General features: G+C 37.5%; 1 protein-coding gene across 1 annotated transcript in view; it reads right to left on the bottom strand.

Annotated features, from left to right (window-relative positions):
- LOC124862937 overlaps positions 1-14,675 on the bottom strand; it is a 294,054-nt gene that overhangs the window by 157,296 nt on the left and 122,083 nt on the right. The gene's annotated exons all lie outside the window — the stretch shown is intronic.

The following is a 14,675-nucleotide window of genomic DNA, read 5'->3' as shown; positions in this document are numbered from 1 at the left end:
TTTGTGTGCTTTTTTGGCCGTGGTCATATATTACTATCAATTAAACCTGTGATTTACTTCCAGTCCAGATCTTTAAGTAACCTATCTTTACTAATAACAAGGCAGAGATAGATATCACATTTTTCTGCAAGCAGACATTTTGTGCAGGTCTGTGGAGTCACTAATACGCACACAGTAATAAACAGCTGTGGCTTTAGGCTGCAGATCCTGTCCTGTTAATGTTAGTGTCCCAGCAGATGTGTCTCTGTTGTGGCTGGACTTGTTATTTAAAGCGTTATGTTGCCAACAATTACCACCAACCCAGTGATAAAAAATCCAATCCTTCAACTCAGGTTAAAAGTCTGGGTGTGAACTTGAATCTTTTCATTCCCATATTAACATCACCCAATGCGCCCACTTCCACCTACGCAACATTAACCGCCTCCGCACTCTTGCCACCACCGCAATCCTGGTCCACAGTCTTGTCACATCTCACATGGACTACTGTAATTCTTTACTCTCTGGTCCCCCCCACAAATCACTCATAAACTCCAACATCACCCACCAGTCAGATTTCATCTGTACCTTAACAACTCCACTGGATCCCAATTAAATTAAACGCCTGGAATTCAAAATCTTGCTCTATACATTTAAGGTCATCTATCACCTCGCTCCTTCATATCTTTCTGACCTCCTCCACATTAACACTCCTTCTGGTCTCTTAGGTCAGCTTCCTCCATCAGCCTCTTTGTGCCTCCTGCTTGTCTGACCACTGGGATTCAAGGACTTTGGCTGATCTGACCCCTGCGTCTGGAATGCCCTCCCTCCTGACATCAGCAACACTGACTCTCTATCTTTTTTCAAACAAATCCAGATTGAAAACTTATCTATTCAAAAAGCAATTTTATTATATTAGCACCATGGTCTTATTATTTTCCACGATTTGTTTTATCAGATTTTTTTTTTTTACTCTTCTTTTGTTTTTTTACTATTGTAAGGCAACCTTGTGTGCCCTGAAAGGCACCATTAAATAAATGTATTATTATTATTAATGTTCCTTCCCGTTGTCTGATCCAACCTGTTCCATTGCTGCTATCAGTTAGAGAGCAGCCAGAGACCGGACAGGTAATGATCAAAGTCTGTCCAGGTTGCACAACGTTCGAGTCTGGCTGGATGAGATCAATACAAAACACACCTGTGGAGACACAAATCAACATTAACATAATCATTTATCATTTTTGTGTTTCTAAGTGATCATTAGTAAATGTTCCTCACTAGATCCAGCTGTCAGCAGCAGTAACAGAGCTGAGGAAAACATTGTCGATGCTAAAGCTGAAATCGTGGCAGCTCTTCTTAATGCCACACACCCAGCTCTCTGCCCCTTGAGTAATATTTTTTGCATGTTTTTTGCATATTTAGTTTTTATTCGAAACACCTGCATACTTTTGTGTTATCGGGAATGGTAAGGAAGGATTATATTTAAAAACAGGAAAGACACAGGAAATTATGATTACCGAATGAAGAAATATATATTTGTTTATTTTTTAGAGATTTTATTTTATATTTGCAGAAACGTTTATTTTTTATACAACACACAGAAGTTCTACTAAATCCGCCTTTATTTAAATTTCTTTTTAAGTCAATAGAAAACTTGTTTTCAAAGCATGACACACTTCATTGCCTTTCACATAGACCATTGTTTGTCAGTTTTTGTTAGAGCATTGTCGGCTCCTGTGTCACTGTGGTTCTCGAGCACAATAATAAACGGCTGAGTCTTCTGGTTTCAGACTCTTCACTGTCAGAGAAACTGTATTTTGTGAAGTATCTTTGGTGATAGAAAATTGGCCTTGTAAAGTTTGGGCAAATATCGTGCCAGTGCCGCCGTCAATGCGGCCAATCCATTCTAGTCCTTTTCCTGGTCTTTGACGAATCCAGTGCAGCCATGCAAGAGAGATTCCTTGTACTGTACAGGACAGGGTGGTTGATTGTCCTGCTCTCTGGACCACTGGCTCAGAGGAGGTGAGGGACTGACCCTGGGTGGCTGAAACAAACAGAGTTTTGAGATCTGCAGACATCAGAGAAGCCTTTTTCTTAATTGGAAACAGAGTTCACTCACCTGCAATAAGTGTTAAGAGGAAGACACTTCCTATGACTGCCATGGTTACAGCTGAGGTTGCAAATGCAAAAGCGGGTTTGGTGAATATATACAGTACAAGTAGAAACGGGTGGAGACTGTGGATTTACATATTTTCTTGTGAGTGTGTGGAGACAAACAGTATAAACAATAAATTCTAGATTTCAGTAAGAAAAAGTGTAGTTTTACCAAGGCAGAGGTAAATGTTAATAGCAAAGCAGTTGTTTTGAGAAAAACGTTTTACACATTTCTTCTGTAATTCAAAGCCTAAAATAATTTTGATGATGAATGTTTCTGAATTCGAGAGTGAAAACAACATTTATCAGTCACTCTAAATGTTTGTTGAATTCAAAGCCTTTTAGCAAACCTGAGTGAGAATGTCGTCTTTATAGCAACAGAGATCAGAAAGCTTGACACACATGTATCTTTATTTTATCTTTAAACAAACTGTAGCTACATCTTTACATGTTTAATTGCATATACATGTTAATTTAACTTTAACGTAACGTCCATTAGTGGTCTGTATCTTCCCTTTTTACCTGCATTAGGTCTGTCATTTTTTTCCAGCAGAATATTGAAATCACTCTAGATCTGTTAATTGGCAACATCTTCTAAATCTTGTTTAAAAAAACCACAAAACTAGGAACCATTACAATTATTGAGTTGGAACAGATTTGCTTAAAAAATCAGACTTTTTTTAACTGACCGATTAAGACTTTTGGGCTTGGAAACTTGTTTGAATATTCATATTTACTATAACTTTAATTAGAGAGTTGGTAAAGTTAATGTAGGTCACCCATCTCTTCATTCTGTAAGTTTATTACCAACTAGAACACATAAATTGCTGTCCCTTTTCCTTAAAATGTAAGTGTACAGTTGAGTTTTATGTGTTAAGGTTCCTTTTCAATTAGTTTTGATTATCATGGTCACCAGTTCATTGCAGGACAACACACAAACAACCATGCACACACTTGTAAGGGCAATTTAGACCTAACAGGCATGTAAGGTCTAAATTAACCTAACAGGCATATCTTTGGACTGTGGGAGGAAGCCAGAGTACCCGGTGAGAACCCACACATTCACGGGGAGAACATGCACGCTCCATGCAGAAAGACCCCCAGCTGGGAGTCAAACCCAGGACCTTTGTGCTGCAAGGCAACAGTGCTACCAACTGCACCACCGTGGAGCCTCTTTATTTCTTCTCTTTTTTTGTAAATTGATGAAGCCATTATGTGGACTTTCGAACCAGGATTAAATAGGTTACCATTGGATTCCAAACATTCTCTGAAGAAAATATTTTCTTTTTTTTCCAGATTTCTACTCTGATCTCATTTTCTCTCCAGATAGTCTGATTTTCTGTTTGTTAGCACTAGATGGCAGTACATCATTAAAACAACTATATTATATTCATTCCTAAACATTATACATAATGATAATCAGTTTTTCCTCCATTGCCCATCACAAATATTTATTTGTTATTTATTAACTTCACCCCACTGCCTCCGTGTTCACCTGCACTTGGGTCCTACAACAAACTAAACATGACAAGTGCAGCCTCCCTCTATTGCTCCAAGCCTCCTGAGATGCTTCCATTTACACAATAAACAGTTAAGCTCAAAATTATTCACAATAAACTTTTATTTTGTTATTTGAATTTACTCTTGTGTTTCTGGCTACCCCCAAAAATATAGCTTGATATTCTCTGTAAGTTTGTGATCTCAAAAACTACTTGAAGTTGTTTTTGAATGGTGACCTTTCTCTATGCATAAAGAAGAAAAACAATATTGCTTCTGGCGGTCTGCTGTGTTTGATTCTTTCTAACAAGGTGAAGAGTTGATATTATTGTTATTTTTTCCATGTAGGATGTGAATGTATCTCTAGCTCCCCTGCACAAGAAGACTCTTCTGATGACATTGAAGCATCACCTGATCAGGAAACTCAAAACAAGCAAAACAGATTAAAACCTTAGTGAAATAAAGATTTCCCTGGTAACGGCAGGGGGAATTGAGGCAGTGGGGGAAAAACTTGGGTAAAAAACTCAGAGCAGCTTCAGGAACACATCAAATAGGAAAGCCAAAGGAAGAGAATTATGTGCAGAATCAGTTTCCATTCAGTTTTATGGCAAGATTTACCTTCTGATTAACACTTGTAATGGGGTTGGGTCTGAGGGACCCTTTCTCAATTGACAATTTTGTCTATCCCAGAATCATTGACATTGGTTCATTTTCTGTATAGAGTATACTTCTAAAGGTTTTCAATAACTACACCCCTCTGCACCTGTATATTACATGCAGGTTATTTGAGTGGGATATAGTGAGTGTAAGCATACGTTTTGTGTTTCTGCTCCTGACGTTTTTGGACCAAGTCCCAAAATGTGAAAACAGAAAATTCAAACACCAACACCAACTTTTCTCACATGTCCAGACATTTTACAACCTGTCTTGTGAGAATCAGTATTTTTTTTCCCGTTTTGTAATCCAGCTGCAAATAGTGGTGTGACACAAAATGTATAGGTGTGCCACTGGTGTTCTATATCACAGCTGAGAGCTTTGAAATTGATTTATGAGGAGAAAAAGGATGCAAGCATTTAGGTTTATTAATTTATTTTTTTATATAGTCTGTAAGTGAATTTGAACAATTGGATGATTTTCAAGAGTAGTTAATTACACAATGAAGGCAAGCCAAAGGACCATCCTGTAAGCATTTAACTCCAGAATGAGCACAATAGCAGCTACAGGGGTTGGACAATGAAACGGAAACACCTGTCATTTTAGTGTGGGAGGTTTCAAGGCTAAATTGGACCAGCCTGGTAGCCAGTCTTCATTGATTGCACATTGCACCAGTAAGAGCAGAGTGTGAAGGTTCAATTAGCAGGGTAAGAGCACAGTTTTGCTCAAAATATTGAAATGCACACAACATTATGGGTGACATACCAGAGTTCAAAGGAGGACAAATTGTTGGTGCACGTCTTGCTGGTGCATCTGTGACCAAGACAGCAAGTCTTTGTGATGTATCAAGAGCCACGGTATCCAGGGTAATGTCAGCATACCACAAAGAAGGACAAACCACATCCAACAGGATTAACTGTGGACGCAAGAGGAAGCTGTCTGAAAGGGATGTTCGGGTGCTAACCCGGATTGTATCCAAAAAACATAAAACCACGGCTGCCCAGATCACGGCAGAATTAAATGTGCACCTCAACTTTCCTGTTTCCACCAGAACTGTCCATCGGGAGCTCCACAGGGTCAATATACACGGCCGGGCTGCTATAGCCAAACCTTTGGTCACTCATGCCAATGCCAAATGTCGGTTTTAATGGTGCAAGGAGCGCAAATCTTGGGCGGTGGACAATGTGAAACATGTATTGTTCTCTGATGAGTCCACCTTTACTGTTTTCCCACATCCGGGAGAGTTATGGTGTGGAGAAGCCCCAAAGAAGCGTACCACCCAGACTATTGCATGCCCAGAGTGAAGCATGGGGGTGGATCAGTGATGGTTTGGGCTGCCATATCATGGCATTCCCTTAGCCCAATACTTGTGCTAGATGGGCGCGTCACTGCCAAGGACTACCGAACCATTCTTGAGGACCATGTGGATCCAATGGTTCAAACATTGTATCCTGAAGGCGGTGCCTGTATCAGGATGACAATGCACCAATACACACAGCAAGACTGGTGAAAGATTGGTTTGATGAACTTGAAAGTGAAGTTGAACATCTCCCATGGCCTGCACAGTCACCAGATCTAAATATTATTGAGCCACTTTGGGGTGTTTTGGAGGAGCGAGTTAGAAAACGTTTTTCCTCCACCAGTATCACGTAGTGACCTGGCCACTATCCTGCAAGAAGAATGGCTTAAAATCCCTCTGACCACTCTGCAGGACTTGTATATGTCATTCCCAAGACGAATTGATGCATTTCTATTTGAATGAAAATGTAGCAAAGGCACTGACTCCATGATCTTAATTTTCATTTAAGATGACATATGGATAATTTCATTTTCTGGTCATTGTGGGTTTTTGTACAGGTCTACCAGTGACTTGTGTCACTGCGGAGGAGCTAACACGTACACAGTACTAAACACCAGTGTCCTCGGGCTTCATATTATCTTCTTTTACCTTTCCATCTGAAATAGCAATGAATATGTGAAACATTCTCCTCAGAACATAATTTAACTCTGAAAAACATCTTCCCCAAATAAAAAGAATCCACTTCATTAGTTTCCCTGTCCACTGTCTGGTCCAGCCTGCTCCATAGTTGCTATCATTTAAAGAATAACCGAGACCTGGCAGCTGATGGTCAAAGACTGTTCAGGCTGCAAAGGTTTGGTGTCTGACTGGATGAGTTAATATTTAACCTACTGAATGGGGTTATTAGTCTGAATCCACCAGAAGCTCCTCATAGGATCCAGTCATCAACAGCAGTATCTGTGCTACAGAGATCATGGTTAATGTCAAAACTAAACTAATGAAAGTTCTTCCTCTTACTGCCACACTCACTCTTCACTACCTTTAAGATAAAATGTGGATATTTTTTGCATATATTTTTATTCAGATTATCTACATTTTTAATTGTGATATGTAATTGGATTGTAAAGAACACTTGTTTAATGTTTACTATAAACGATAGAAAATATTCAATTCTACATCGCTGCTCTTTATTTTTAAACATGACAAAGTAGATTCTGACTACTGCAAAAATTAAATTAAGATTATTCTATTATATCGAGGTTTTTCTTTAAATGTGCATTAAAACAGATTTGTTAAAAGTCTGCCTGCATCTTTCTTAGTTACACTAAATTCCTTATTGTTCATGTTTATATCGTAAAAATGTTCTAAAGAATATTAGCATATTGTGATAAAGTTCATTATTTTCCATAATGTCATGATGAAAATTTAACATTCATATATTTTAGATTCATTGCACACTAACTGAAATATTTCAGGTCTTTTATTGTCTTAATACGGATGATTTTGGCATACAGCTCATGAAAACCCAAAATTCCTATCTCACAAAATTAGCATATCATTAAAAGGGTCTCTAAACGAGCTATGAACCTAATCATCTGAATCAACGAGTTAACTCTAAACACCTGCAAAAGATTCCTGAGGCCTTTAAAACTCCCAGCCTGGTTCATCACTCAAAACCCCAATCATGGGTAAGACTGCCGACCTGACTGCTGTCCAGAAGGCCACTATTGACACCCTCAAGCAAGAGGGTAAGACACAGAAAGAAATTTCTGAACGAATAGGCTGTTCCCAGAGTGCTGTATCAAGGCACCTCAGTGGGAAGTCTGTGGGAAGGAAAAAGTGTGGCAGAAAACGCTGCACAACGAGAAGAGGTGACCGGACCTTGAGGAAGATTATGGAGAAGGGCCGATTCCAGACCTTGGGGGACCTGCGGAAGCAGTGGACTGAGTCTGGAGTAGAAACATCCAGAGCCACCGTGCACAGGCGTGTGCAGGAAATGGGCTTCTGCCGCTGTTTTGAACCAGAAACAGCGGCAGAAGCGCCTGACCTGGGCTACAGAGAAGCAGCACTGGACTGTTGCTCAGTGGTCCAAAGTACTTTTTTCGGATGAAAGCAAATTCTGCATGTCATTCGGAAATCAAGGTGCCAGAGTCTGGAGGAAGACTGGGGAGAAGGAAATGCCAAAATGCCAGAAGTCCAGTGTCAAGTACCCACAGTCAGTGATGGTCTGGGCTGCCGTGTCAGCTGCTGGTGTTGGTCCACTGTGGTTTATCAAGGGCAGGGTCAATGCAGCTAGCTATCAGGAGATTTTGGAGCACTTCATGCTTCCATCTGCTGAAAAGCTTTATGGAGATGAAGATTTCATTTTTCAGCACGACCTGGCACCTGCTCACAGTGCCAAAACCACTGGTAAATGGTTTACTGACCATGGTATCACTGTGCTCAATTGGCCTGCCAACTCTCCTGACCTGAACCCCATAGAGAATCTGTGGGATATTGTGAAGAGAACGTTGAGAGACTCAAGACCCAACACTCTGGATGAGCTAAAGGCCGCTATTGAAGCATCCTGGGCCTCCATAAGACCTCAGCAGTGCCACAGGCTGACTGCCTCCATGCCACGCTGCATTGAAGCAGTCATTTCTGCCAAAGGATTCCCGACCAAGTATTGAGTGCATAACTGTACATGATTATTTGAAGGTTGACATTTTTTTGTATTAAAAACACTTTTCTTTTATTGGTCGGATGAAATATGCTAATTTTGTGAGATAGGAATTTTGGGTTTTCATGAGCTGTATGCCAAAATCATCCGTATTAAGACAATAAAAGACCTGAAATATTTCAGTTAGTGTGCAATGAATCTAAAATATATGAATGTTAAGTTTTCATCATGACATTATGGAAAATAATGAACTTTATCACAATATGCTAATATTTTGAGAAGGACCTGTATTGTGTGCATATGAAAATATGTGAGGATGTATTTAATGGTGAATCATCATAAGTATTGTGAAAACAACAACATAAAGGGGGTTAAAAAAATTTACAATTTCAGTAATGTATATACACTAAAAAAGTCTAAATACATCAATAATGAACATTAATCAAAACTTCCATAAGTGAATCAGTTAAAATAGATGTTTTCTCATATTAAAAAAACGTTTATTTCAATTTCATCCTAAAGGATACATTCTTCATATTCATGTTTTCTTTAATTTTTGGAGACATGGAGATAATGATAATGTGAATCATAAAGGACAATAAAACAACTTTGCAGAATATTTACAGTAAAAGCATGCACATGCCCATATAAGGAAACGTGAATAAGATGGACAGACATTAATTAAATGAGATTTGTAAAATTTACATTTGCTTTTAGATCACTCACATTCCAACATTTTGTTTCCTTTTTCTTATCTTTTTGTGGTCTTTACTTCAGTATAAAACCCTACACTATAACTAAAGGAAGATGTAGTTTCTTATCATCATGATTTTATTTTGTTTTTATTTTTATGCTGTGATGTGATGTTTTAAAAAAATAAACCCAATCAATGGCATTATGTTAGGAGATTCCGGATTCAGATTAAATACTTCAAATAACACGCCCAAGACAACAAGGACTGTGTTACAGCAGTAGGCAGACACCCTTATAAAGCACCAGGAAAATCTGCCAAAGGAGCCAGGTAAACAATGGAGTAAAAATGCAAGACAAATAATTTGAAATGATATCAACAGATGGTCAGATTAGAAATAAATACAATAATTTAAATGAAGCTTCAGGAAAATTAGCAACTGATCATCTAATGGCTAGTCAAATTACAGGTAACAAAAAACAGTAACATCACTCAAATAAACCAAAAACTGTCAAAGCTTTCAGTACAATAAAATCAAACCAGAGAAAATTAAAACCTAAAAATTAAAACCAAAGACCAAAATCAAACCATGGAAATGTGGGAAAAGAGTTATATTTGTAACTAAAAGAAAAAAAAAACAAAAGCACAAACATGAACACACTCAAGAGCAATTTAAAACCCTAACGTCAATACATATGGGGTTCCAAGGGAAGCAAAGACTTAATTCTGTGAGATAAAAGCATCAACCACTGATCAGACTCAGAGATGACATAAAATATTGTGTTTGTTTGTGAAAAACTTGTCCAGAGCAAGCAATGCAAGGCCACCTGTACTAACAAAGTGGTTTGTTTACCAGAGTAAGCTGCTGAGTGCCAAAGCTTTAGTGCTTATACATGATACATTTTTAGAATTAAAAAGACTGTATTGAGTAATTGTGCAGGCTTTTTAGTGTTTTGTAGCACTGTGGTATATCTCACACAGTAATAAACAGCTGTGTCCTCAGGCTGTAGATTCTGTCCTGTTATTGTTACTGTCCTAGCAGACGTGTCTCTGCTGCAGCTGAATTTGTTCTGCAAAGCATCATTTTGATAAAGTGTGCCACCACTTGCCCACATGTAAAATATAAAGTCCATTGACTTTCCTTCACGCTGTCTGATCCAACCTGTTCCATAGCTGTCAGTCAAAGAATAACCAGAGACCTGACAGGTGATGGTCAAAGACTGTCCAGGCTGCACAACCTTTGAGTCTGGCTGAATGAGATCAATACAGAACACACCTGTGGGGACATATAAACATTAACACCATCGTATCTAACTTAACTTTCCTGGATTAGAGAAAAATTCCTCACCAGATGCAGCTGTCAGCAGCATCATCAAAGCTACAGAGCCCATGGCTGGAGTTGAAGCTGAACTGATGGAAGCACTGGCACGTTATTTGCTTATAAACAACATTTGTTTGCATGCTTATGACTATTCAGTGATATGTAAATAATATTATGATTGCAGAGGTTTATTCTTACAAGATTCTCCACTAAAGCATCATAGAAATATATTTAAATGCAAAAAGCGTTGGTAACTGCATTGGTTAAACCTTTCAAACTTTATGAAATCTTAATTGAAGGGCATTTTCTTTAATAAAACGTAACCTCTTGTGGTGTATTTACCAATATGATGGTTTTAATGTACATCCTATTAGCCTCATGTCGCACAAGGTTCCATTACGATAGGGTTAGGGGTTAGGGGTTTATTTATTAAGAACTGAACTGCATGTGGCTGACAGTTGATGTTGCAGGCCACTTCCTTTGTGTAAAGTAGTGGCTCTCTCATATGTTTTTGTTTAAAGAATCCTATTGAAGATCGTCTTTCATTTAATAAAAAGTATTTGTTTCTTTATTTAGCCATACTTCTATCTACATGTAATAAAATAAAACATGCCACATGCAATGCATAAGCAATTTCATAAACAAAGCTGTTGATTTTAGCATTATCGACTCATATTTTAACATTTTGTTGTAGTAGTCAGATGGCCAGGTTGAAAGTAAATGCTTGTTTAAATAACTCATAAATATATTTTTACTCCATATCAGACCCATTATTACTTAGTGTAGATCCTCTTGTTGCCCAGAAGCCAAACTTTTTTATTGTTTTAACTTTTAATTGATGTTTACTTGTTAAGTGTGAACAGAATGTGAGTCTCTTAGTTTTTCTGTCAGTTAAAATTCTTTATTTTCTACTTTTATATAGAAATAAGTGTGTCACTGAGTAAAATGGGAATCCCTGCTTTAAATGACTGGAAAATATAAATAAATGTAATTATAATAAAAGATACTTATGTTTTTTCTCCCATTTAAATATTCTCTAGAAAATAGTTGCAGATTAAATTATTGGACCGTTTCTTTATTGCTGGTGAGTAACATAGCTGCTTTAAATGCTGTTTGGTAGGAACGTCTCCTTCTTTGTGAGGTTACTTGCACTTACTGGATGTAGAACTTGTTGCAGGTCTGCTCCTGCTTCATGTTTTGGGTCTGATTATCTTAATAAGCTTAATTAAAATAAAGCACACTTGCATAATATGGCTAATGTAGATATTGCATATGCTGTGTAACCCTGTAAGTGTGTTGCAACTTCCTTTATTCCCATAATCTGAACTAAATAATTAGTGATGTTGAACACATCCAGTTGTCTCTCTGCTGCAGCTGCATATTCTGCTTGTGCTGTTCAGCTACAGATAAACATAATCTACATCTGTCCTGGACAGATGCACTGATGAAATTCTTGCCACATTTGTCCACATATAAAGACTCTGAAAGTCTTTTTTTTTTTATTGTGGCCAAAAAATAGCTTAAACTCCTATAGACCTTCATAGAGACAGGAAGCAATCTGGTCTGTAACTTCCAAATGGATTCTAGTTTTCCTTTTAAAACAATTTTGCCACATATTTGACCTGCTCCAAAGGACTCCATTTTAGAAAACCAACAAGATTTGCATACAAAAAATTCTCTTAAAACCTTATATTATTAAAAGTTGTGAAATGAAATAGATTTGATGGTATTGGGTGAGGGGCACCAAAATGGCCAGTGCCGTCTCTGGCTGGACTGACAACAAAATACCTGAATCTGAATTTGACAGCTAGGTGTTTACAACACCAATAAAGGAACCAGTTTTTGAATTGCTTAATTATGTTACTGAGGGACGCCTGGAGCAGTAACACACTGCTGTGTCCTCAGATATTTAGCTGTTCATTTGTTGGAAGAGTTTACTTGTGGAATCGTCTTTGGAAATGTTGAATCGACCCTGAGCAGACTGGGAGTGTAGGATAGGTGCACTAGCTGTGCTAATCTAAGAAATCTCCAGGAGTTTTGATGACTGGGTAAGATTGCATCAACATCTGACCATCAACACCTAAAATAAATTATGTTCTGGAAAAATGATTGATGTAAAAACAAGAGTAGGGAATATCATTTCACAATAATTGCCTAAAGATCTCTGTGCAATCAGATAAATAGCTGTGAAAGGAGTTTGAATCTTGCATGGACTCCTCAAATAAGGAAGATTTCTCACGTAAAATATAAAATATTGCTTTAATCAGTTAATGATAACTACACCCTTAAAGTCAATCAATATTAAAATGGATAAAAAAATCCATTAATATAATAAAGATTTCTTAACATATTTTACTGTTAATCTTTCTTAAAGCAGGAGCCGATTTTAAATCATTTGTAGTCTCTCCTCTGGTTGTTTAAATTTTACATTGCCATATGGAAATTATCACATTCAAATGCACATCAAACCGCTTACCTGAAAATCTTTGTTGCAAAGCAATTTGTTTTTATTTAGCATGTTAATAATACTAAAGTGTTGCCTAAGTAGGATTTGTGAAATAACTACTGATTTTGGGTAATGATTTGAGTTGTTGTTCAGTGTTTCTACTTTCTGTGTTACTGTGGATCTCGAGCACAATAATAAACAGCAGAATCCTCAGCTGTCAGACTGTTCATCTGCAGATACACCTGACTTCTGCTGTTGTGTCTGGAGATGGTGAACCGGTTTCTCACTGAGTCAGAGTAGTAGATGCTGACACAGCCACTGCTGATATAAGCAATCCACTCCAGTCCTTTTTCAGCTGCCTGTCTGATCCAAGCGTTAGCATAATCCCCACCAAACCCAGAATATGTGCAGGTCAGTCTGTGGGATTCTCCAGGCCTTTTAACCACTGGTTCAGACTCCGTCAGTGTTTGACCATCAGTACCTGCAGAAATTTTAACAGCTCATCAATACAATCAGATTATCTAAATCATACATTATCTCAGACATAATTTTATATCCTTACCAGCGAAAGTACAAAGAAAATGGAGAAAAATCCACACACACACGTCTGATCATTATAAAAGTCATTGGTCTTAGTTAAGTTACTTCAGTTTTATTGTCAAAAGTAGTCACTGAGGTTTGCTTCACACTTTAAAAAGTGACTGGTGTTAGCCCATTTGCATGGTCCCCTCCTCCTCATGCAGGAAAAACAGAACAATGCCCAATAATTCTTTGCATTAACAATATATCAGATTATGCTGTGATACAAATTTGAGTGAAACATGGGATGCTGAGAGTCATGATTTATGTTTTGTGGTGAGGTTTGCCTCTTGTGATTCAGGACCAGATGTCTCTTTGGTGAAACAGTAGAACAACATTTACAAATAACCCTGTCTCTAAAAGTTCAGCATTTCAAGAGAGCCAGAAGTTTACTAAATAAGCAGTTGAATTTTTTTGCTGCAGAACAAGTATTGCACATTCTTAGATAACCCAATATTTCATCAGAAATGTTTAGATATTATTGAATTTATAAATTTGTGACTTTGTTCCCACCAATTGCTCGTTGTTGACTTATAATGGAATTGGACATATTTTAATAGTTTTTCTTAACATCTACAAGAAAGTAGGTTGCATCACTAATATATACTTCACAAACAAATGTCTGCTAAAATAATCCACAGTCATAAACACTTGTAATGTTAACTATACATGTGGTTAAAAATATATGCGGCAGGTATTTAAACACAAAGGCACCAACCTCAACACCAGCTGTTATCTTTGAGCTTTTATTTGAGTGTGCTCTTATTTCCATAAGTTTCATGGGTTACTAGCATTGTCTTACAACACTCTGCTGCCGCCTACAGATGATTATAAAAAGAAAAGTATGTGAAGCTTTCTGTAGTCTTTCAGGATGGGTTGAGGGGGAATTGTAGACCTAAACTAGGACTTCATCACAAACAGAGGGATGAGTGTTAAATGCAGTTTATTCTGTCAAGGCATAGTGTGTGTTTCCACTTAACTTTATTTGACGTTTACCCAACAACCGCTGCCCTGACTCCAAGTCAACATCTAATCGTAGATTTTCTTGTGAGTTAATCAATTTTTCCAAATATCAGGTAAAAAAAAAGAGTCACGTTTATTTGCACAGTCATGGTGTTATAAATGTTATAAAGACCAGATGATGTATATATCAAACACTTAAAATATCCAATGAGATGTACTGTCTTTGACTTTTTGTTTTTACTGCCTCATTGTAATGTTTTTTTGTTTTTGCTTTGCCTGATTTATGGCCCGTTGTATTTTTATAATCATTTAGCTCAGAGGAAGTTCTAGCAAATGACAGGACAGAATTGTTTATTACTGTTGGTGGAGATCATTTGAAACATGAGGAAAACATACATTCATTTCTCACTATGCCGATACTGACATTTTTTTTTT

The sequence above is a fragment of the Girardinichthys multiradiatus genome, chromosome X, assembly GCF_021462225.1.
Source record: "Girardinichthys multiradiatus isolate DD_20200921_A chromosome X, DD_fGirMul_XY1, whole genome shotgun sequence".
Lineage (NCBI taxonomy): Eukaryota > Metazoa > Chordata > Actinopteri > Cyprinodontiformes > Goodeidae > Girardinichthys > Girardinichthys multiradiatus.
Note: the sequence above shows the minus strand (reverse complement) of the source record. Positions and strands in the feature narration are given on the sequence as shown.